General features: G+C 48.4%; 1 protein-coding gene across 2 annotated transcripts in view; it reads right to left on the bottom strand.

Moving 5' to 3' along the window:
- LYN (LYN proto-oncogene, Src family tyrosine kinase) overlaps positions 1–22,210 on the bottom strand; it is a 127,112-nt gene extending 104,902 nt beyond the window's left edge. Inside the window, exon 1 of one of the 2 annotated variants that reach the window (XM_047073943.1) lies at positions 22,150–22,210. The gene's annotated coding sequence lies outside the window, so the exon portion shown is untranslated. The remainder of the gene's footprint in view (positions 1–22,149) is intronic. The other variant, XM_047073944.1, reaches the window with a different exon arrangement.
- Positions 22,211–22,866: the final 656 nt, after the last annotated feature.

Raw genomic sequence — 22,866 nt, 5'->3', positions numbered from 1 at the left:
CATGGACCCTTTCAAAACCGGTCCTGATAAGGAATTCTAACAGCTGAAGAGAAGAGCAGCTCCGAGATGGGGTAACGTGCCCCGAGTTCACCGGGTGGAGATCCCCACCCCCGGCCCTCTGACGAGACAGATTCCCATTTGGGAGCATCCCAGTCAACCTGCTGCCTGTCAAGGGAGAGAAAGAAACCCCAGCGAATGAGGGGTTCTGATGGAACTGTGCTACACCACGGTTTCCCAGACACAGTCCTTCCTCACTCATGGGCCACTGTGACAGAAGTCAAGAGCAGCGGGCAACCCGCAGGACGGCGGGGAGCGTGTCCCGGGGAAAGGGGAGCGAGCCCCTGGCTCGTGGGAGACGCCCCCCCACACCTGAGTCTGAAGTCCCCGAGTCACAGAAGCTCTGTGGAGCCCACACACGTAAAAACACAGCCAAAACAATGCTGTTGTGGTGACTGAGGCTGGCCCAGCAGGTGGTCTGTCCCCGTCCCACTCCAGAGGCTTCTAAGTGTGTCGGGGAGACGGCAGGACAAGCACTCTGACCCCGCAAACTGTCCACTGTCCTCACGGGTGCCCACTCTAGTTGCTTTCCTCGAAGGGGGAGGAGAGGTAGCTCCACCGGGCCTGTCTCCACCCGCCAGCACACTTGACATTCGGCTGGAACGTGACCGGAGAGTAATGGCACCACCTTAACTCACTGATCGGAACATTTGCTTACAACGGCCCGGAGGTTCCACGATGGCTAGAGCTGGTGAAATGGGTCTCAGCCTGACACACAAGCAGAATCTCAAGGAGACCCCTAAGAAGTACTGACCCTGGGTCCCCCGCTAGTCCCGCTTACTTGATCGGGGTGCAGCCTGGCATGGGAAGGCTTGCGTGCTCTCCAGTGATTCCCATGAGAAGTCAGCGTTGAGTACGATTACAAAAACCCTACGCTGCAACCTTACCTGCTTTTGAAAAAGAAATGGCACCATCCAGTCTTGTTAGGAACCTCATCAAATACTGGGCTCCATGTCAGAAGTGAAATCATAGCGATGGAAATGCCATGGATCGTTCAACTCCAGGGGCCCCGCTGGTTGACTACAACAGTCACAGTTCCAAGCAGCATCGGGATTCCACGCCCTTATTCAGGAGTGGGGACTGGGATGTATCCACTGCCAACCTAACCCCACTCCTGAACTCAAAACGAAAAACAATGCTCAGGAGAAAAATTAAAGCCCTAAGGGATAAACAGAGCCCCTAATGGCAACATACCCGCAGTGGAACTGGCTTTCATAGCATACTTTTGCTTCTGTGAACTTTATTTTTGTTCCATAAACCTGAGAGCCGAGGTGCCTGGGTGGCTTAGTCGGCTAAGCGTCCGACTTTTGGTTTAGACTCAGGTCATGATCTCACGGCTCACGGGATCACGTCCCACTCTGGGCTCCGTGCTAAGGGTGCTCTTCGCACGGAGCCTGCTTGGGATTCTCTGTCCCTCTCTCACTCATGCTCTCTTTCTCAAAATAAATAACTAAACTTAAAACAAAACAAAAACAAACCTGATAGCCAAAAATAGAAAGTTATTAAAGTTCTGAATTTGGTTATACTATAGCCATAAAGAAAACGGTAGTATTTACGAAGTATTAGCTTTGGGGTGTATTTTATGAAAAACAGAACTCACTTCTACTTAGCTCAGATTTATCTATTGTAAAACTGTGGCTATCATTTTCCTTTATTTCAAGACTCCTGCTAGCTCATTGTTTATAATCAACTCTCAGGGAACAAGTATTTTTATGAGTGATAAAACAATGTCACTTCATGTTTAAAGCCTCAAAATGTATATAAAGTTATCATAAAACCTTCTAAATTCTACATAAACAAACAATAGGCTAATCATAAATAGACAGAAGTCACTTTCAAATGGGAGGGTCTCCTTAAACCACAGTGGACTCATATTCAACTATCACCACGGAAATTAAAAGAAGCTTCCCAAGAAATAATCTCCTGCTCTTAAAACTTACAACAGCAGAAGGTTCCCAACCTGTCCATTTCCTGAAACACTGGCCGTCAAAACCAGAAGTTCAGCTCATCATTGTCCCCTGAAGTTTACTTCATCATCGTTAACTTTGTCCCACAAGCCCTGTATACAGAAGCCTTGTGATTCTCAGTGTTCCCCACTAGCTCACTTGGTTCTTTTGAAGACTTGAAAGAAATACCTCAAGGTAGGGCTCTCCTCTCCTGTTTGCTCTAATGCGAAGGCCCTTCCCCTTCATATCAATACATTTTTTTATTTTTATTTTTTTTTAAGTTATTTATTTATCTTTGAGACAGAGAGAGACAGAGCATGAGCAGGGGAGGGGCAGAGAGAGAGGGAGACACAGAATCTGAAACAGGCTCCAGGCTCCTAGCTGTCAGCACAGAGCCTGACGCGGGGCTCGAACTCACGGACTGCAAGATCATGACCTGAGCCGAAGTCAGAAGCCCAACCGACCGAGCCACCCAGGCGCCCCAAGACATTTTTTTAAATGCATCTGATATATGATCAGTGACTCCCGTCTGGCTCCGGCCGGGTGTCTGTCACTGCCCTGGGTAGGCCATTAACCCAAATCAAGGTGCCAATGCCTGTTTTGGCTTCGGCTCCTCTCATCTGTTTGGTTGAGCCCCAGGAACCAGATAAGGACTTAGCACAAGCTATTCAGTGGGTGCTCTCTCCTAGCTGCCTCCAGCTCAGGTTCAGGATGAAGCAGTGGTTTTGTGGCCCGAAGGTTCTCGCAGGCCCAGCAACGACTCAAAACTGTCTGCCGACGGAGTTTATTTCAGCATATGCCCTGTGCCCCTTCGGAATCGGCGTGAAAAATACTGACCCAAGACTCCCGCGGCAACACTTGCATCCCTACAGAAAGCAAGCGTGACACAGCACCTCTGCCCGACCCCAAGACTGCAGCGACCACATTTGGGGACTATTCGTCCAGGGAAACCACCAGAGGTGGTTCTGGTCAGGCCACAAAGTATACCAAGAGATCCTGCAGGAGCCCAAGAATGGGCACAAGGGCTGGCGGTGAAAGGAGACCGCTCCTTTTCTGTTAAAGTCAAGGTCACAACACTCCCACTTGCTCCGACTTCGTCTAGACGGATTTGGGGTTTTACTCGAAGAATCACCTGACAACGCCAGTAATGAAAGAGAATACGGGGATTCTGATACACCATCCTTCGTAAACGAAAAGCTGAAGTCTTACCTATCGCTCTTTTAACGTCTTTTCAGAGAGCGGTCATTCAGAAATGGAAAAGGCCATTTATAAACCATACGGGAGACACTCGGTCACGGACTGTCCGAGTGCTGAGCAAAGACACTGGCCGTAGAGCGGCCTCCCAGGGAACTCGCTGGGGGACACTGCCTCCCAGGGAATAAAGTGGCTCCGCCCAGGCACAACTTTTCGAACCGCAAGGCTCTGTAACAGCATTTTAAGGTCAAGCGTTAGCGAGTATTCGATACTGAAGAGTTCCTGCTTTATGGGAAGAAAAATGCAAGCTACGTAAGTAATTAGCAAAAGAAAAATGGGAGATACATTCTGAAGAAAAGGCTTAATCCAATCACGAGTCAGTCTTCACTATAAAACAAATTATTTGCTCTGCTTTAGCGGAAGAGGAAAATTATTCTTTCCCAGCAAAGGGTGACAACTGTAATAGATTAAACTCAGTTACCAGCTGAAGTTAATGCGGATAAATTCAACTGGCTTAATCCTGATCATGCTTTAAACTCCTGACGTGATGTTTAAAGTTTCAGTACAATTTCAATGAATGTATTCGCTCTTCACCTTTTCAAGCTCTGACCATGGTAAAAAAAAAAAAAAAAAAAAAAAGAAAAGAAAAGAAAAAAAAAATCACACCAAATTGGCAAAATTCGGGGCGTTCTCTTGCTCTGACCGGTTTTTAGCATCTGGGGTTCTGTCTTCCGCAAGACAGAGCGGTTAGACATCAGATCCACTGAATGGCGGAGCTGAGCTTGACCCAGGTTCAAGTTCCAGAGCCGCCCCCCCCCCCGTCCCCCCACAGAGCTACGTGACACTGTGGTTAGTCTGCACAAACGGGATGGTAACTGTACCAATTTCAAAAGGCTCTTGTGAAGATTAAATGAATAAAAACTTAGTGAGTGTTAATGACGCACCGTGTGTGCTCAAAAAAAACATTCGCTGCGTCATTTTAATTATCAGTCTCTCAGGAGCGACCACATCCCTGGGTTTCCATGTAAGTAAGCGTATAAAGTCAACCTCATAAACTAAAGTCAAGGACATCACCTTCCACGTAGTATAGTCGTGACTTTTTTTTTTTTTAATAAAAATAAGCTTTCAAGGTTAAATACAGGCATACCTCATTTTATTGTACTTGGCTTTTTCCAACTGCATTTGCTGATTTCATGTCTCTGTCACATTTATTATCATTATATTGTTACAGTGACCTGGGATCAGGGATTATGACTCACTGAGAACTCAGAGGATGTTAGCATTTTTTAGCAGTAAGGTATTTTTTCATTAAGCTATGTGCATTTTTTTAAAGACATAATCCTTTTGCACACTAAATAGACTACAGTATAATATAAACATAACTTTTATATGCACTGGAAAACTAACAAATTCATCCGACTTGCTTGACTGCAACATGCACTTTATTGCAGTGGTCCGGAACCGAACTTACCACCTCTCCAAGGTATGCCTGCAAAACACACACACCAGCCTGGGGGTCAGGCTGGCTCAGGTTCCATTTACTTAGTAGCTAAGGGAGCATTTAATTTATTATCTCTGAGCCTTGGCTTCCTTATCAATAACAGAAATATTAGCAGCACACCTCGTAAAGAATTGGTGAGGGGCGCCTGGGTGGCTCAGTCGGTTAAGCATCCGACTTCGGCTCAGGTCACGATCTCGCGGTCTGTGAGTTCAAGCCCCGCGTCGGGCTCTGTGCCGACAGCTCAGAGCCTGGAGCCTCTTTCAGATTCTGTGTCTCCCTCTCTCTCTGACCCTCCCCCGTTCATGCTGTCTCTCCCTGTCTCAAAAATAAATAAATGTTAAAAAAAAATTTTTTTAAAAAGATAAAAAAAAAAGAATTGGTGATCTAACACAGGACACACATTCAGTAAAATTGCTATTTCTATTGTATTTTCTGTGAAAGGTAAAGATTGCTCAAGATGGGAAGAAAAATGAGTGCTAACTGTGCTGGCATGATTATAAAACTCGAGCAGCTGAGAAAGAAGCTTGCTTCCCCTTCGGCACCACGGCTAATCACTCCCAGCTCCCTTTTCTCTTTGGTCCTGACACATCGGTCTTTTGTCTAAGAAGACTGAGAATCGGAGTCCGTGTCTCATCATTAGCTAGCGTTTAGTAAGACGGTCTGGATTTGAGGACCAAGGGCCAGAAAGTCCTTTTAGCCCCCTGCAGAGGCGAAACAACGCATGGAAAACTTAAGTCATCCTGGTGTGGGTTTCTCCTTTGTCCATCGTTCATCCAAACATTCTTTCCCTCTTGGCAATACACTGCGCTTCTAAGCTTTCACAAACATTTCATAACGCAGTGCTGGCTCAAATCCAAGCATGCATCTAGACTCAGAGTACCATGGCCTTTGCAAAATCTTTTCAGTAATTTCCATACAGTTGCACAGAATAAGCTCCCTGAAGACTAAGGGCCAAAAATGATTACTTTACCAAAAGAAAAGCAAATATCAAATATCTGTTAAGACTCTATTATGTTCTGAATAGATTCACAAAAATTGGCACAGCTAAATTTCCAAAGACCTTCTGTAATTAATCGCCACACAACAGATGGCCACATGGAAATGACCAGAAGTCAAGTGCCTTGCCCACGATCATACCTCCAACAGTGAGAATTTATACCTGCAAATGTGTGGCCAGGTCACATGACCGGGACCTCCGTCCACTGTCCCCACATGACATTACCGCTCACAAAGAGAATGACACAGAAGCACTGGCTCCAGTGATCACACGCTGGACTCCTGGGAGAGTCCGTGAGAAGCTACGGTCACGTCCATTCTCTAGGTGGGGGAGCTGGGGCTCCCAGAGACCACCTCCCCACGAAGTAAACTTTGCAGTTAAGGGCACTTGCAGGATAGGACAGGACAAAATGCCCAGGTTACCCTCAGAATTTAAAGCTCAGCTTTCCAGGATTCCCTCCCCCCCCCCCCCCCCCCCCCGCCAGCGTGAATAACACAGCCCTTTACAATCTTGGAGGATTCTCTTGGGGAGGACCTTTATTTAAGTAGCAGCCCTAAAGGAGAAAAACTATTTTGAGTATAGAAGACACAGCAAAGGTTCCCCCCCACGCACCCTGCCGACAATATGAAGCTTTATGGCAATTGCATTATAAATTACCCCTTGTGGGGCACCTGGGTGGCGCAGTCGGTTAAGCGTCCGACTTCAGCCAGGTCACGATCTCGCGGTCCGGGAGTTCGAGCCCCGCGTCGGGCTCTGGGCTGATGGCTCAGAGCCTGGAGCCTGTTTCCGATTCTGTGTCTCCCTCTCTCTCTGCCCCTCCCCCGTTCATGCTCTGTCTCTCTCTGTCCCAAAAATAAATAAACGTTGAAAAAAAAGAATTAAAATAAATAAATAAATAAATAAATTACCCCTTGAAATCCTGCAAAGTTTAGTTAACAAAACTGGAAACAGTTCAGTCTGGGAAACATCAAAAGCCACACACAACATATCATTAAAAACAGTTGCCTGAAATCTATACAAAAGAGAAAACGGACTAGTGGGTGCCTAGGGCAAGCAGGGTTTGGGGGGGCTTGGGAGAAATGGAGAGGGACAGCTCATGGGTACAGGATTTCTTTCTGTTGTGAACAAAACGTTCTCAGGTTGACTGCGGTAATGGTTGCTCAATTCTGTGAACATACTAAAAACCACTGAATTGCATACTTTAAATGGGTAAATTATATGGTATGTGAATTCTATCTCAGGAGGGCCACGCTGTAAAAAAGGCCACATACAGGAGGATTCTATTTATATTACATCCTGGAAAAGGCCCAACTATAGCGACCGAGAATAGATCAGCGCTTGCCAGACGCTGGGGGTGACAGAACCATTCTGCATCCTTATGGTGACGGCCAAGGGAATCCATACATTTTTTCAATCATAGAATTGTATAGAAAATTTTTAAAGTCGACTAAAAAAAAAAGGACAAAAAAACTCCAGTCGTTTCTCAACATCAAACCTACTTTCATTTAAATCTTTGTTCATTTAACTTTGTTAAATTTTTCAAAACAAAAATGTTTACTAATCTTAAAAAATTATTCCGATGACTTAAGAGTGCCGTATCCCCCTACTGAAGGGATTTTGAAATATTCTGGAGCACATCTGAAGGATCAGCGTTTTTTGTTTTTTGTTTTTTGTTTTTTTGTCAGAGGGGGGATATCCAAGGCAGAAAAGGCAATTTTAAGAGGAGGGCGGCGTTCGGGATTATTGCTACAACTCAGGGGTCCCATGCAGTCAAGCCCCTCGTAAATGCCACAAGTGAACTTGGAGGTCTGCTTAGCATCTGTAAAGCTCGTTCTCGACCTCAAGGTGTTTTTAAGGTAGTCAGACTTCGAGCATCCTGTAACCCATTATTAGGAGGAGAAAAAGTATCTTTTAGGATACAACAGAGAAGACTCAACGTTCATTAGCCTCAAATCTGGGTTCGTTTATGTGGCATGGTAAGAATCACATGAATCAAAGCCAGAGCAGTAACGTGTGCACCTCATCTCCCTGTTGGAGGGGGAAAGGCCAAGGTTGCTCTAAGGTCAGAGGGCTTGAGGGGGGCGGAGTCTGGATGGAACCCACTCTCTGGCCGGGCCACAGTAGTCTATCCAGGCACTCAGGTGAGGGAGCCTGAGGGTGGGCCTCGACCAAATTAGGCAAGATTTTTATTCCCTCCCTTTTTATCTATAAAACTTTTTTTTTTTTAAACTGCTTTACCTCTCATGCTTAAGGACTGCCTAACAATAAAAGAAAATGTTTTCCCTTTGCCTCCTGCCTGAAGGGGAAGAAAAGGCTAGAGGGACCGAAATTTGACCCCAAACGGCACCCACAGGCGTGTGGCGAGTTAGATTTCTCTGAGGACTTTCAGGTATATTACCTCATTTAACCCTTGCAGCAATGGGATGGAATGTGAAGTAAACCTGTCATTGCTGACTTGGGTGTAAGGAAAATGAGGCCTGACGAGTTTAAGGAACTTCATCTCATGCCCTACACCTACAACGGGACAGACGTGGATTAGAACGCAATTTTTTTATTTTTTTATTTTTATTTTTTTTAATTTTTTTTTTTTTTTTTTTTTTTTTTATCTTCAACTCAGGAACACACTTCTTCACCAAAAACATGGTCCTGCTGTGGTCCTCCACTTCCAGGATGCATTCCTTCTTATGTCACCAACAGACATAAGTGGTGGAAACTCTCAGACACTTTGGTCAGGGGCCAGGGCGCTGCAGGTGGTTATGCCATGGGCTCCCCCTGCCCTCCTGGCCTGTGGTTCTCGGGGGCCTTGACCCAGACCACAACCCGCGCCCTTTCTCGGAGGGAGGCCGCGCCTCCATACTCCCTGCCTGTGTGTGCTCTTCCTACTTCATAGGAAATAGAGATTCCTACTCCTCATTCTACTTTTTAAAAATATTTTCACTTCCCGAGTCCATATGGAACCATTCTGCCATTTAGAGCAAGTGGATGTAGCTGCGGGTCACATGCATACATATTCATGAGGACGGAGTATCCCAGAAATGTTTTCTGAATGATGACTAAATGAAGCATTACTTCATGGATTAATAAATTCCACAGGTCAAATAACGGTGCGGTCTCCTCTCCGACAAAAATAAAGTGTCAGAACGACGGGAGGCAGGGCAGTGAGTAATAAGGGTACCGTGTTCCTTCGCATCAGAAAAATGGGTCCTAGTTTCCTGAGGCGCTTCCCAACTGAATTCCCAAAACCAGTTAGTACTTCCAGATGTCGACGCACAGACTGGCTTCGGGTCATGTGGCCGGACGTGCGATTACTTTTGGGCCGCCGGAAACCACCTTCCCCGAGCCCACGTCTTTATATCCGCCTTGACACATTCACTTGGCTGTGCAGAGATGGGGAGAAAAGCGAGACGAACGAATGGAGGAAGAAAAACTCCCAGGTGAGAATTTTAGCAACGGAACAGCCAGGGTAGAACACAGGGCAAGGACCTGCGCGGGATCGAACCGCAGTCATTCGGCAGAGGCAAGGGAGCTGGCCAGGGCCTGCCACACCCAGAGCTTGGCAAGCTGCTCATCCGCCAAACAAAAGGCTTTGTGCTGCTTTTCAGTTTCTTACACCTTATTGCCGACAAGCCGACACCGGAAACGATCTTAAAACTGGGCGCAGGACGACAGATGCCTTTGAGGGAAGAGAGTATTGTCAGGGGGGCGCACGGGGACGCAGAGGGTCCGGATCTGCTTCTTGAGCTGGGGGTGGTCACAGGAGGCTTTGCTTTAAGCCACTTGCTGCGTGTATGTTCCACTTCAATCGAAAGAAAAAGCCCCCTGATGCGCTGGGAAAACTTTCTTAAAAGCTCCCCTTCGAGGGGCACCGGGGTGGCTCAGTCGGTTAAGTGTCCGACTTCAGCTCGGGTCATGATCTCGCCGTTTGTGGGTTCGAGCCCCATATCGGGCTCTGTGCTGACCGCTCAGAGCCTGGAGCCTACCTCCGACTCTGTGTCTCCCTCTCTCTCTGCCCCTCCCCGGCTTGCGCTCTCTCTCAAAAATAAATAAACATTAAAAAAATTAAAATAAATAAAAGCTCCCCTTCGAGCCTAGGAGGAAAACTCCATCGGAAATGTGCTTTCCTATGATTTGGAATCAGTGAGTACACAGCTAGAAAGAACAGAGTTATCAAGAGTCGGGTAGTCCAACCTGTTCGGTTTTTTTTTCTTCAATGTTTATTTTTGAGAGACGGGGGACAGGAGGGGCAGAGAGAGAGGGGCACAGAGGGTCCGAAGTGAGCTCTGTGCTGACAGCAGAGAGCCTGATGCGGGTGTCGAACTCATAAATCCTGAGGTCATGACCTGGGCCAAAGTCAAACGCTCAATGGACTGAGCCACCCAGGCGCCCCTGGTCCAACCTGTTCTAAAGGGTCCCGTGAGAGAATCACTTAGCGTGTGTTTACAATCTTCTGGGAATGGAGAAGGCCCACTTTGCACCCCAGCCATATCCCCTTCAGGCCTCCAATCGTGCCTCCTCCTTACCCTCCAATCTAGCCTCTGCCTTTGTACAATTCTCCACTCATGCGTGCACACACACACACACACACACACACACAGCCGTGTCCACATCTTGTCAGCCATCAGTCCACATGGCTCTATGTTAAATGACACAGAGTTGAAGACCCTGCCCCCTCCCTTCCAAAAAAGTCAACACCAGCCAACGTGGTGGGCAAATCTCAGAATAAGGAAAATTTATCAAGAAAAATCAATGAAATATCCTCTCCACCACCCTCATCTAATTTGTATACGTTTCTGTTTAGCAACTTTTCTAAAATCATTTTATTTTATTCTGAGAGAGAGAGAATGCAAGAGGGGGAGAGGGAGAAAATCTTTAATTTTTTTTAATATTTATTTTTGAGAACGAGACAGAGCATGAGCAGGGGAGGGGCAGAGAGAGAGAGGGAGACACAGAATCCGAAGCAGGCTCCGGGCTCTGAGCTGTCAGCACAGAGCCTGATGTGGGGCTCAAACCCACCAGCCATGAGATCCTGACCCGAGCCGAAGTCGGACTCCTCTGACTGAGCCACCCGGGCGCCCTTTGATGCTTTGACTTTATAATGGTGCCAAAGTGATATGCATTCAGTCCTTGGCATCGTGAATTTTTATCATTCCCCGGACTAGCCACAGACAGCACGGCACTCTCCTGTGAGGCCGGGCAGTGGCAGTGACTCCCAGGGAACTACGCGATCACAAGGGTCAACAACTGCCACGCCACCATCGTTCTGTCCCCACACAACCATTCTGCTTTCCACTTGCAGTATGTATTCAGCACGTTACAGGAGATCTTCAACACCTTATTAGTACACAAAACAGTCTTTGTGTTCGTTGATGTTGGCTAATGTGACTGGTCTGAGCACATTTATGGTAAGCTAGGCTCAGCTAGGATGTTCAATAGGTTAGGTAGATAAAACACATGGGTTTATTCGCATGTAACCCTATCATGAGTCAAGGAAGATCTGTGGCTATCCTTTCGTGACTATTTCTCTTAACATACTGGTCTCTCAAGGTTCCTCCACGTCTGAGCACGTGTCAGAATTTTCTTCCTTTTTAAGGCTGAATAATATTCCATTGTATTTACACACATTTAGTTTGTCCGTGCATCTGCCGACGGACGCCTGGGTTCCTTACGCCCCTCAGCTCTTGTGAATAATCCTGCTATGAACGTGGGCGCACAAATATTTCTTTTGAGACCCCGCTTTCGATTTTGGGGGGTACACACCCAGAAATAGAAGTACTGGATTGTACGGTCATTCTAGGTTTAACGTTTTGAGGAACAGCCATCCTGGACCAATTCACGTTCCGACCAGCAGCGCCCAAGAGTTCCAATTTTTCCACATCCTTGCCAACACTTGCTATTTTCTGGGGTTTTTGTTGTTTCTTTTCTTGTTTGCTAGAGAGAGAGAGCTAGCACATGCAGGCAATTGCATGAGTTGGGGGGGCACGAGGGAGAGGGGGCACGAGGGAGAGGGGGCACGAGGGAGAGGGGGCACGAGGGAGAGGGGGCACGAGGGAGAGGGGGCACGAGGGAGAGGGGGCACGAGGGAGAGGGGGCACGAGGGAGAGGGGGCACGAGGGAGAGGGGGCACGAGGGAGAGGGGGCACGAGGGAGAGGGGGCACGAGGGAGAGGGGGCACGAGGGAGAGGGGGCACGAGGGAGAGGGGGCACGAGGGAGAGGGGGCACGAGGGAGAGGGGGCACGAGGGAGAGGGGGCACGAGGGAGAGGGGGCACGAGGGAGAGGGGGCACGAGGGAGAAACCAAAAATATTGGTTTCTGGGCACTGATTAAGGTGCTCAGGGATCTCCTGAGCAAGAAGGTTACTGTTCCATCCATGACCTTGGCACATTAATTTGTCAGCCTTGTGGTCTGTGAACCACCCAGAGAGAACAGAGTACCATAAGCTCTTCCAGGGCAGCAACCTCATGCTACCAATGTTTGCTTCCCCCAAAGCACCCACTACAATGCCCAACACACAACACTCAATACATATACATCTTAAAAATAAATTGTGGTTATGAAAGTCCAGTAATCACTACTAATCCCACACCAGTCTGTGTGACTACACACACACACACACACACACACACACACACACACACAGAAACCACATACTGTACACATCACAAATTAGCAAATTAGTAATCAAGATAACTTATATTTTCCTTCTAATTTCTTGACTCTTACGAGTTTCTTTCCCCCCCTTTATTCCTCGTTCATCTCTCGCTTCTCCCTCTCCACTCCTTTTCTATTTATGTTAGGACCACCTATGGGACATTACCTCCCTTTACTGACTACCGTCCAAACCCAAGTATGCCCATTTATGAACCAATCACTGGCAAGAGTAAGAGCCTCTGACCAGTCAGGGCCACCCTATCAATGGGGATGGGGAAAACTTCTGCTTAACCTTCAGTGGAGAAGATGAATCCTGAAATAATCTGGGTTCTGTTTTGAAGAGAGATGGGGTAATGGTGCTGGGTGGGCAGGCAATCAATCATGTCCCTACACGTACCCCATTGACAGCCACAGCCTCAAAATTTGTCAAAACAGTGCCAGAAGGCAGAGTTAGAAGCAGTAGGCAGAAGTTACCAAAATGAAACATTATAGCATGATAGAAAAATCTGTCTCCTCTCCAGAGCTGTCCAAAAATGAAATGGGTCACTTTGAGCACCCTCTCACGGTGTTCTCACAATGTGGCCTCCATTACCTGCAGTAGGATAACCTGGCAGGAAACTAACATTTGAGACCCAGTATTCACGGTAAGGTAACTACCTCCCTGCTAAGGGCCATGTGTAAGACACTACCAGAATCTCTTCCTTTTACAAGATTCTAGGATTCAAACGTTGAATACCAAGGTAGATAGGTGACGTCAAGAGCCCGAGGGTTGACACTTGACATCCGAAGGGTTATGTTATTTGTTAAGTTGGATTGCACGGCCTCATCTCTCTTGAAGACTTCTAACTATGGCAGTAATGTAACATTGGGGTCATTCACTAAAGTGCATGGTTTCTTCTACTAGACTCTTGAAAAGTTATCCACTCATAAAGGAATTGAAGGAAACTTACAATGAAATCCTCATTCAGTGGTCGTATTAATTCAGTTAAAACCTTAACAATAACTGAGGGCCGGAAAGTAAAAGACACACAGGCAGTTATGAAATTTAACCGGTTAACATTTCCTTTCTATATCCATTTTAATCCATTAAAATTGAAACCATTCAAAAAGGCAATGTGCTCCCGTGTCCAGAGAGACAACACCAAGGTCTTGTCCAGAGAGACAAAAAAAACAACTTACGGTACTCATTTGATTATATGGATGACCCCGCATTCCACATTAGAATTTCATTTGAAGCCAGAGAGACTGGGTGCCTACTACCATATTTGTCTGTCCCCCTCTAGACCACGAAGCCTCTCATGTAAGGATGCAGTCCATCCCAGTAGCCTAGGCCAGAGGACCCCTGGCCTCTCTGGAATCCCCAGGCTCATTTGCCTATCTCCGTAAAGCCCCTATCTAGAGAATTCCTTCTACTCCTTCTACACCCAGCTCCAGCGTCTCTTCCTATCACCGGGAGCCCTCTCCTTCCGCTTGCAGAGTGCCGTGTGAATACATCTAGGATGGCACGGGTCACACTCTGAACACCATCTGTCTCCTCACGCTCCCCTACAAAGGGCATCCTTGAATGCCGAGACCATCCTGCTAACCCTGGTAGCCCCTGGGCTTACCGTAGTTCTGGGTACCTCGTAGGCAGATCCAAAGTTCAGTCAAGACTCCAGCATGTGGCAAACCGCTGGGCAGGATGGTTTGTGACTGACCCCCCCCAGTAGACTCTGAACTCTCATTGGGTTGTGACAGTATTTAAATTTTTGCTCAGCATGTGTTTGTTGAAGGAAGGAAGGAAGGAAGGAAGGAAGGAAGGAAGGAAGGAAGGGTTTCTTCCCTCTAAGAAAGAATCACCTAGTCCATTATAAAAAGAGTTCCCTTTTATTTGGTGCCTGCTGTGTACCAGAAACAACATTAGGAGATAGGAGGTTGGCTCTGTTAATCACCATCACAAACCTGGTATTACTAAATGGTGAGGATAAGTAACTTACCTAAAGTCATAAGCAGGGGAACCAAGATAGGAACTCAGATCCGTTTAACTTGCAAACCCGTTGTCTTTTTACCATTTACATTACCTCCCCTCAAATTTAAAGGTAAGAATCTCTCAAAGGCATTGAAAACAAGAGATATTCAATATATGGTATCGGATTATGCAAGGTAGTTGCCAGCATCATTGGCAAATTATGCCATTTTGGCCAAATATTGCTATTCCTAGTTATGGAAGGGATTTTTTTTTTTTATAATATTTTTGAGAGAGAGAGAGAGAGAGCACGCGTGCCAGAGCACGGGTTGGGGTGGGGTAGAGAGGGAGACACAGAATCCAAAGCAGGCTCCAGGCTCCGAGTCATCAGCACAGAGCCCGATGCGGGGCTCGAACTCCTAGACCGTGAGATCATGACCCGAGCCGAAGTCAGAGGCTCAACCGACTGAGCCACCCAGGCACTCCTGGTAATGCTTTTACTATCTTATAGATCATAAAAGGGATCCCAACACCAAGCTGCTGCTTTATAATACATTCTCCTTTTTTTTTTTTTTGTAAGTAGGCTTCTCATCCAGTGCACAGCCCAACATGGGGCTTGAACTCATGACCCAGAGACCAAGACCTCAGTGGAGAGAAAGAGTCAGACACCCAACTGACTGAGTCACCCAGGCACCCCAACAGATTTGCCTTTTAAATCAAATGGAAAATACTCATAATGCCACAGAAACTTAGACCTCAACTCCAAATTAATTGCTCATTTCTTCAATAGTGTTGCTATCATTAAGAATATTTAGATAGGTGTTTGGACAGGATGACCACTCAGGCCAGCGATCAAGTACCGACCTGCTAGTGACTACAAGGTCAAGGCTTCTGATGTTACACAAGACAGCAATAAATGTTACTTTTCAGCCCCAAATTAATCTCTGTGGAGGTGCCTGTTAGCCCCTGGGTTAATGATCCACCTCTTCCGAGCAGCTAATGAGTATTCACTATCTCTTCATCATTTGGCAACTCCATTTTATAGCCAAGAGTCTAGGCAAGAAGTTGGTCGTGAAGGAAAAAAATGGCTTCCCGCTAAAAGGCTCTAGCGATTCTCCTTTTACACAGTAAAATCCAACATTTGGTATTCTGGGCAATGGCCCTCCAGGCTTATCCCCACTCCACTAGAACGAGTTCTTGGATCTTTGAATGATTCCTGCACAGCTGACTCAAGGAACATTTGTTACGCTCCATGCTAAATATGACTAAATAGAAGAAAGAGACCCTCCTTTAAGAAAATATTATATCCACTTACAAGACGCAGAGCCCATGAGTTCCTCCAGGGGCAAGTCTGCTCACGATTAGATCACACAAGCTCCATTGTGGCCGCTTTTGCCCCAACGTTTCCTGATGGCTCTTCCCTTTCCCCTGCACTCACACTGGCTTCACGTCACTGCTCGTTACAATGGTGTTTTAAAGTCAAATAAGTGATTCTTGGGGCGCCTGGGTCGCTCAGTTGGTTGAGCGTCCGACTTTGGCTCAGGTCATGATCTCACAGTCTGTGGGTTCGAGCCCCGTGTCGGGCTCTGTGCGGACAGCTCGGAGCCTGGAGCCTGCTTCGGATTCCGTGTCTCCCTCTCTCTCTGTCCCTCCCCTGCCCTCTCTCGCTCATGCTCTCTCAAAAGAAACAAACATTAAATGAAAAAAAAAAAAATGTTACCAAATAAGTGATTCTTAAAAAAAAAAAATGTACCAAGGCAATAAAATTGGTATAACCCAGAAATAATCACTATCAAAACTTTAGTACAAAAAGTATTGATGTGCATAGCTTACAGATTATGTGTCTCACCAATGCATATATTTCAGAAATACTATCATATATTACCCACACATTTGTGTTCAACTTATTTTTTCTTTTTCTTTTTTAAATTCCAGTATAGTTAACATACAATGTTATATTAGTTTCAGGTGGACAGTGTGGGATTGCGACCTGAGCTGAAATCAAGAGCCGGAAGCCCAACCAACTGGGCCACCCAGGCACCCCAACTGAATACTATTGTTAGAAAGATCTACGGTGTTCCATTGTATGGATTTATCTTAATTTGTATTTGCTTAATAAGCCTCCCTATCAGCCTGGAGCTTCTTGGAATCTCTGGGCTCCCCCAAATGTTTTAAACTCTAATAGATCTCACTACACTGTTCTCGAAAGGACGGCTCTGGGTCACACTGCCCGGTGATCTAGAAGGAAAAGCTCTTTCACCAAATTCGTTTCTTCTTCCTTCCTTTCCTTCCTTTCCTTCCTTTCCTTCCTTTCTTCTTTTTTTTTTTTGCATACACATAGACGTGCATTCAGGCACAAGGTGAAACATGTTTCTTGATGTGGGTTATGGTCAAAGAAATATGAAAGTCACATGAAAGTCACCGCCCTGTCCCGAAAAATTAACAAGAGACTAGAGTTTAAGTAATTTTAAAAACAGGACTGAACCACTATAGTTAGCTTAAGAAATTATTATATTGCCTGAACATTAAAAGATCTCAGAACACCTAGTTAGATTTTCAGAATGATTTCCATGATGGTGACCATCAAAACGTACATCTTTCTGTTGCTGAAGACTCAAACATGGCCACCATGGGCTTTGCCACAGAAGGCTCTCCAGTGATGACTACGCTCGTTCTCCCCCTTCCCCCCCCCCACCCCCTCTCAGGGGCAAACTGAAAATGAACAGAGCAGAAGGTGGTAGAAAGAACCCTGAGGAAAAAAAAGCAGTGTTGAGTGGTAAAGAAGGTGGGGCTGCAGGCAAATGACTGGGTCTGGGGCCTTCCAAGCAGGAGGAAGTATCACTTCCTTGCCGGCCCCCTCCCTCGGGCCTCCCGTCAGGCCGCTGGCTACAGTTCTGCCCTCTGTGACACAGCTTCCCCGTGGAAAGCAGAAGTGGTCCTCCCTCTCCAGAGGGTCTCTCTGAGACGAGCTTCTCTGTTCCCCTCACCCCCGTGGGGGTTAACATTAACAGGAAGAGGCACCCAGAAGGCCCAAAGGCCAAGAAGACATCATTACTTGAGCTGAGGCACCCAGAAGGCCCAAAGGCCAAGAAGACATCACTACTTGAGCTGAGGCACCCAGAAGGCCCGAAGGCCAAGAAGACATCACTACTTGAGCTGAGGCACCCAGAAGGCCCAAAGGCCAAGAAGACATCATTACTTGAGTTGGAGGTAGAATAAATGCAAACCCATCTCTCCGGTCTCCCCAGCACTGAAAAGTGGGCCCAAGGAAGTCCTGACAGCTCTCCCATGCCCCACAACTGATGCGGTACCCACAGACAGAGGAAGAAGGACTAGAGAGGCACGTTGGCAAAGAGCTTTCAGATGGCACGGCTTGGGATCAACAGAGTCAGTGTAGATGCTCAGAGAAAGGTGGGAGTGTGGGAAGACCCAGCATTATCAGACTTGCCTGAGGTATGAACTGTAAAAAGCAGACGAGATTGACTTAAAGGCACTCTGAGCTACACGAATGGAGACTTCTGCCCAGGGTTCTCCAACTCACCGGAAGCAGAGCCCAGACCAGTAAGAAATACCTACATTGATGGATTCTATAAAGGTCTCACCATTCGTATAATTTTACGGGACATCATTTGTATAAGTCAGCGTTATGAAAAATGAACAGTTACAATGACATGAGCCAATAAACTCTTGCCATAAATGCTCATCTCTTATCACGTCAACTCATGGTTCATGGACCTGGTAAGAGGGTGAACAGAGAGCTGAAGAGGGGGGCCAGAGAAGGGAGACTGGGAATATGTGAGGGTTAATAAAGACAGTCAAACAACCAAACTTTGGAAGAGTTCTATACAAATGAAAGCCATTTCCAGATGGTCAATAGAACTTTCAAGAACTACTTTTGCGGCAAATAAGGAATGCTGACAGCTTATTCAGTACTACGGGAAAGTGAAGCACAGAACAAGATTGAGGAAAAAGTCCAAGAATGAAGAACAAAGGCTACATCAACGGGCCCTGTAACTTGTTAGCATGGATGTACCTTTTAAAAAAATTTTTTAATGTTTATTTTTGAGAGAGAGGGAACGCAGGGAGGGGCAGAGAGAGACAGAGGGGGAGACAGAGAATCTGAAGCAGGTTCTGCATTGACAGCAAAAAGCCCGATGTGGGGTTTGAACTCAGGAAGCAAGAGATCATGACCTGAGCCAAAGTCAATTGCTTAACCAACTGAGTCACCCAGGTGCCCATGGACGCACCTTTTAAACACAACATCCCAAATCGTTATTTGAACTTTCTCTTCTAAATTACAAGAGAGCCCAACCAGCTAACTTAAGCCAAGGATATCCAAAAGAGGGTCCAAATCTTTAAACCGGGCTGTTTCAAAAATTCTAATTCCTCAACTGGCAGACTCCTATGCTATTTTCTATACTTGGGCTTCTCCCCTAAATGGGAACTTACTCAAAATAAATTTCAGAAATGATGATAGAGTGAACTCAACATTTCACAACTTAAGTATCAGGAAACTGGGCAACTGTAAGAAATCTTTCAATATTTCTGACTGGGGGAAAAAAAAGACTTCCTCTTACATAGTTGTCCTCTTCTGTCACCAATCTTTAAAGATAACAGGCAATGTGTACCCTCTTGTAAGAGTGTTGGCTTTGAAGGGTACCTTGCTCATAGCAGGTGCTCAGTAAAGAGTAGTGTATGTTTTAACGAGCATCTTCTGGGCCCTATCTCCCTACTTTATATTTTCACCGCAAATGATGCTCCTACTGTTAGAACCACCACACAAGGAGGCCTGTAAGGTTCACGGGAGGCATTTCTAGCAGAGGCTGGAGGCAATCCTTGGGCAAAGTATTACCTGAGCACTTCTGTATTAACCAATAAGCCCTAATAGCCCCCAAGGCAGTCACTAGAGTTGCTTGGGCAACAGCCGATACAGGGGTCACCTTGGCAGTGATCAGATCTCCCCCCTCCCTGAGCAGGAAGCAGTGCTAAAAGGCACAGAAACGCATCTCCCGGAACATGCCTTGAGTGCCCTGCTTGATGATGCAATCACCAAGAGCTAGAAGAAAATTACCTTGTGGTTCCCCTTTTTGGAAATGTTTATTAAGTGATTTCTTTCCTGTAGTTGAGTACCTACTACAGGGCAAAGGCAGAAAAGTGCGGAACGCTCTGAATATGGAACCAGAAAACATACCTACTCTGCCCAACGGTGCTACTTTGCCACCTAAAACCTTGGGCAGGACACCAAACCCCTTTGTTTTGTACCTGTCCCTGCCCACCCTGGGGTCCATGAGAGGTTCAGATGAAATTATAACTCAGGAAGGCTTCTGACTCTGGGATCAGCAATTCCCAGGAATCGCTCCTGACAAGCGAAAGGGATGAGCACCGTCCTCGCGATGGGTCATCGATCGACGTCCCAACTAATGACTACCCATGCTTGAGGACATGGGGGTCATGGAGATCAGCAGCGTGAGCTGTGACAACGTTTCGCACCGCAGCCTCAGACACCTTGTGTTCTTATTTACGCAGATGCAAATTATACTACCCATAAGCAAACCCATGCTAATGTTGTTGAATCACAACTCTGTGTATTCATTTGAACCAAATGGCGTCTCCGATGTTTTGAATACAAGTGAAATGGACCTAAGGGGCTTGGATAGTCCTCGATTCACAAAATTGCTGGGCCACTTTTCTGCTAAAAAAGCCCCTGGGGGTTGGGAGGATATGGCAAGGTCTCCATATACGTGGGCAACACGAGTGGGTCGTTTTGATTGGGCAAACGACCTTTAATCCAAATCAAGCCCTTGCTCCCAGTGATACAGCTGAGTACGGGTCCTGCAGAGAGACTGACCCTGGGAGAACTGGTCAAAAAAAGTCCCTCAAATCCCCGTTTCAGAAACCAGGACGGAGGGCCAGCGGGCTTCAAGTGCCTTACGAACCAGCCCTGTTCCTTGACCTTGCGCGGAGCCAAACTCGAAGCCAAACTTCACCCTTTCTTCCAAGTAATCTCGACTCTGCGACAGGCACTGGGGCTAGGGTTTTGGACAAGACAGAGCTGTTTTCACAGAGCCTTCATTGCAGTGGTGAATACACACACACACACACACACACACACACACACGGACAAATCATGATATAACGCCAGTTACTGCTATGAAGGAAACGTTGGCCAAACAGACAAGTCATTAACCCAACTTATCCCAAATCACAGCTCTGGTAGATAATGGCAGAGGCCCAAACTTAGGTTTTCCAGTTCCTGTTTTCTCTTCCCTTACCGGGGCCGGCCTCTACCCTTCACTCAGGAAGAGGGTTACCCCACTCTGCCTCCAAAGAGGCCCAGTCACCAAAAGCCGCCTGTGATCAAATTAAATGTCTTCAAGCCTCAAGACATTTAGCTCCTTACCTCCAAACGAAAACCGGGGACTAACTGAATCCCACCCTTTTTCCAGCAGACTTTACTTCATTTAGGAAGGGCTTCTCGGGACTTACTAAATTCCTATACTCCTGTTCCGCCCTGCACGGCTGTGGCTTTTACCTGTGCAGGGACAACAGGCCTGCCCTCCTAAACCCTACAAGTGCCTGTAGGGGTGGTCAACAAATCAAAAGTCAAACATCTTTACTGGCTAGCGCTTAGGGTGAGTGAGACTCCCGGGCACTAGCTGTGCAGACAGCTAATCTCCGGTGTATTTATTAAGCACGTTTACTAGGAGGGTCAGGTGGCTAAATCGGACCATGTAGTCTTAGGTTTAAAATCAACAAATTGCAAAGAACCAGGGAACCCTGTTTTGATAGAGTTACTGTATTTGCGACAGATAACAGCGCCATTTACGGAATGCCTGTGTGTGTACTTGGGGCTTTGCATGCAATACACAGCTCAGAAAGTAAATATGTTCTCCCAGAGATGAAAAAACCCACGCAGGTAATTACAGTAATAGGCCCAAGATGACACTCGGCGAGGAAACTGCAAGGCCCGATTCAACTCGGGTTTCTGGCAAAGAAGTTGGGTGGGTTTGGGATAATACACACACACACACACACACACACACACACACACACACACGGAGACACAACCGCACGACCACGTCAGCTATTCGAAAGGAACATCGCAAACGCACAGCTTGGAGAAGATGCCACAGTCGGCCAAGATAACGCAGGAAAGCGGGAACTGACGCTTACACCCTTCCCCCCAAGGCGAAGGAAAGGCAACCCCTGAATTCTTAAAATAACTCTCGCTTCCTCTCCGCCGGCGGAGGCACGGGACTGCTCCTCGGCAGGCGGGGAGGCGCCGGGCTCGGCGGGAGGGTGCCTACCGATTCTGCCGCAGCCCCCCCACCCCACCCCGACGTCACGCTCGCGAGGAGCCTGGCAGAGGGCCCGGGCCGAGCCCCATCCCTCACCTCGGGGGGCCCCGGGGCGGCCGGGTTTTGCGGCCCGAGGAGTCCCCGCCGGGATCCCCGCCGCGCGCCGGCTCTGCGCGGCGAGGGGCTTCCCCGAGGCGCACCGAGAGTGGCCCGGGCGGGGACGGCAGCCAGCGCTCGGGTCGGCACCGGAGGGACCCGCCGCGCGCCTGCCCTCGCACCCGCACCTCCCACCGCGCCCCTGCGCGCCGCAGCCGAGAGGACACCTGCGGAGCCGCCCGCCCCCGCGTCCGCGCTCCCCCAGGGCCCGGCCACCCACAGGCTGGAGGCATCCGTGCTGCCAGGAGGCGGCGCGCGCCCCCGGCCGCCGCGGCCCGCGCCGTTTCCCCCAGCCCCCGGCCCCCGGCCCGCCCGGCGCCCGGGACTCCGGCCGGGGACACAGCCGCGGTCCCCACCCCCCCACCCCCACCCCGCGCCCACCCCCGGGCTAGCTCCGGGGACTCACCAGCTCCGGGTGAAAGTTGCTGGGCGGCGGCGGCGCTCCACGGTGGCTCGAGTTCAGAGCGGGGGGCGCGACGGGGCGGCCCCGCGGGGCCGGAGCAGGGCGGGCAGCGGGCTCGGGGCCCGGGGTGGCGCGGCCGCCCCGCCTGCCGCGGGCTGGAGGCTGCGGCGCGTCGGGCCCGGAGGCGCCACGGCAGGGGAGCGAGCGGCCGGCGGCCCGGAGCGGCGGGAGAGGAACTGGCTGTCGCTGGGCTCGGCCGAGAGGTCCCAGCTACTTCCTGGTGCTCGGATTTGCATACTGCGCCGGGAGGGCGGGGAAGTGACCGTTTGGCCTCTGCCCAAGGCTTGGGTCTTCGGCGTGGCCGTCGCGCGAGCTTTGAAGGCAGAGAAACTTGGAGTCGCAGCGTGCGGCTCGGGGGAGTGGAGCCGCTGGGGCCCCACATGCTCCTGTCGACGCGGACAGAAGGCTCTTCCAGGGAGCCCGGCCACGGAGCCTCGGTCGGCCCCCTCGGCTTCTCCTCCAAGACACTCCCGAAGGTGTCAGGAGGTGGGGTGCTCCTGGCCGCAGAGGGGGCGCGCCCTGAGCGCCAGCATCTGGAGTTCTCCAGAGAGAGGCTGAGATGTGCCGAGTTGACGCGCAGAGTCTCACGGAATTCTTAATGTTCCCAACAGAGTGAGCCCCTGAAGGGTGCCCACGGGGATGTTCAGGGGGCTGAGCGGG

This window comes from Lynx rufus, unplaced genomic scaffold, assembly GCF_022079265.1.
Source record: "Lynx rufus isolate CCGP_SWC_20201006 ecotype Redwood Valley unplaced genomic scaffold, mLynRuf1.p SCAF_12, whole genome shotgun sequence".
NCBI classification, from domain to species: domain Eukaryota; kingdom Metazoa; phylum Chordata; class Mammalia; order Carnivora; family Felidae; genus Lynx; species Lynx rufus.
The sequence above is the reverse complement of the archived record's forward strand: the minus strand, read 5'-3'. Positions and strand labels throughout refer to the sequence as shown.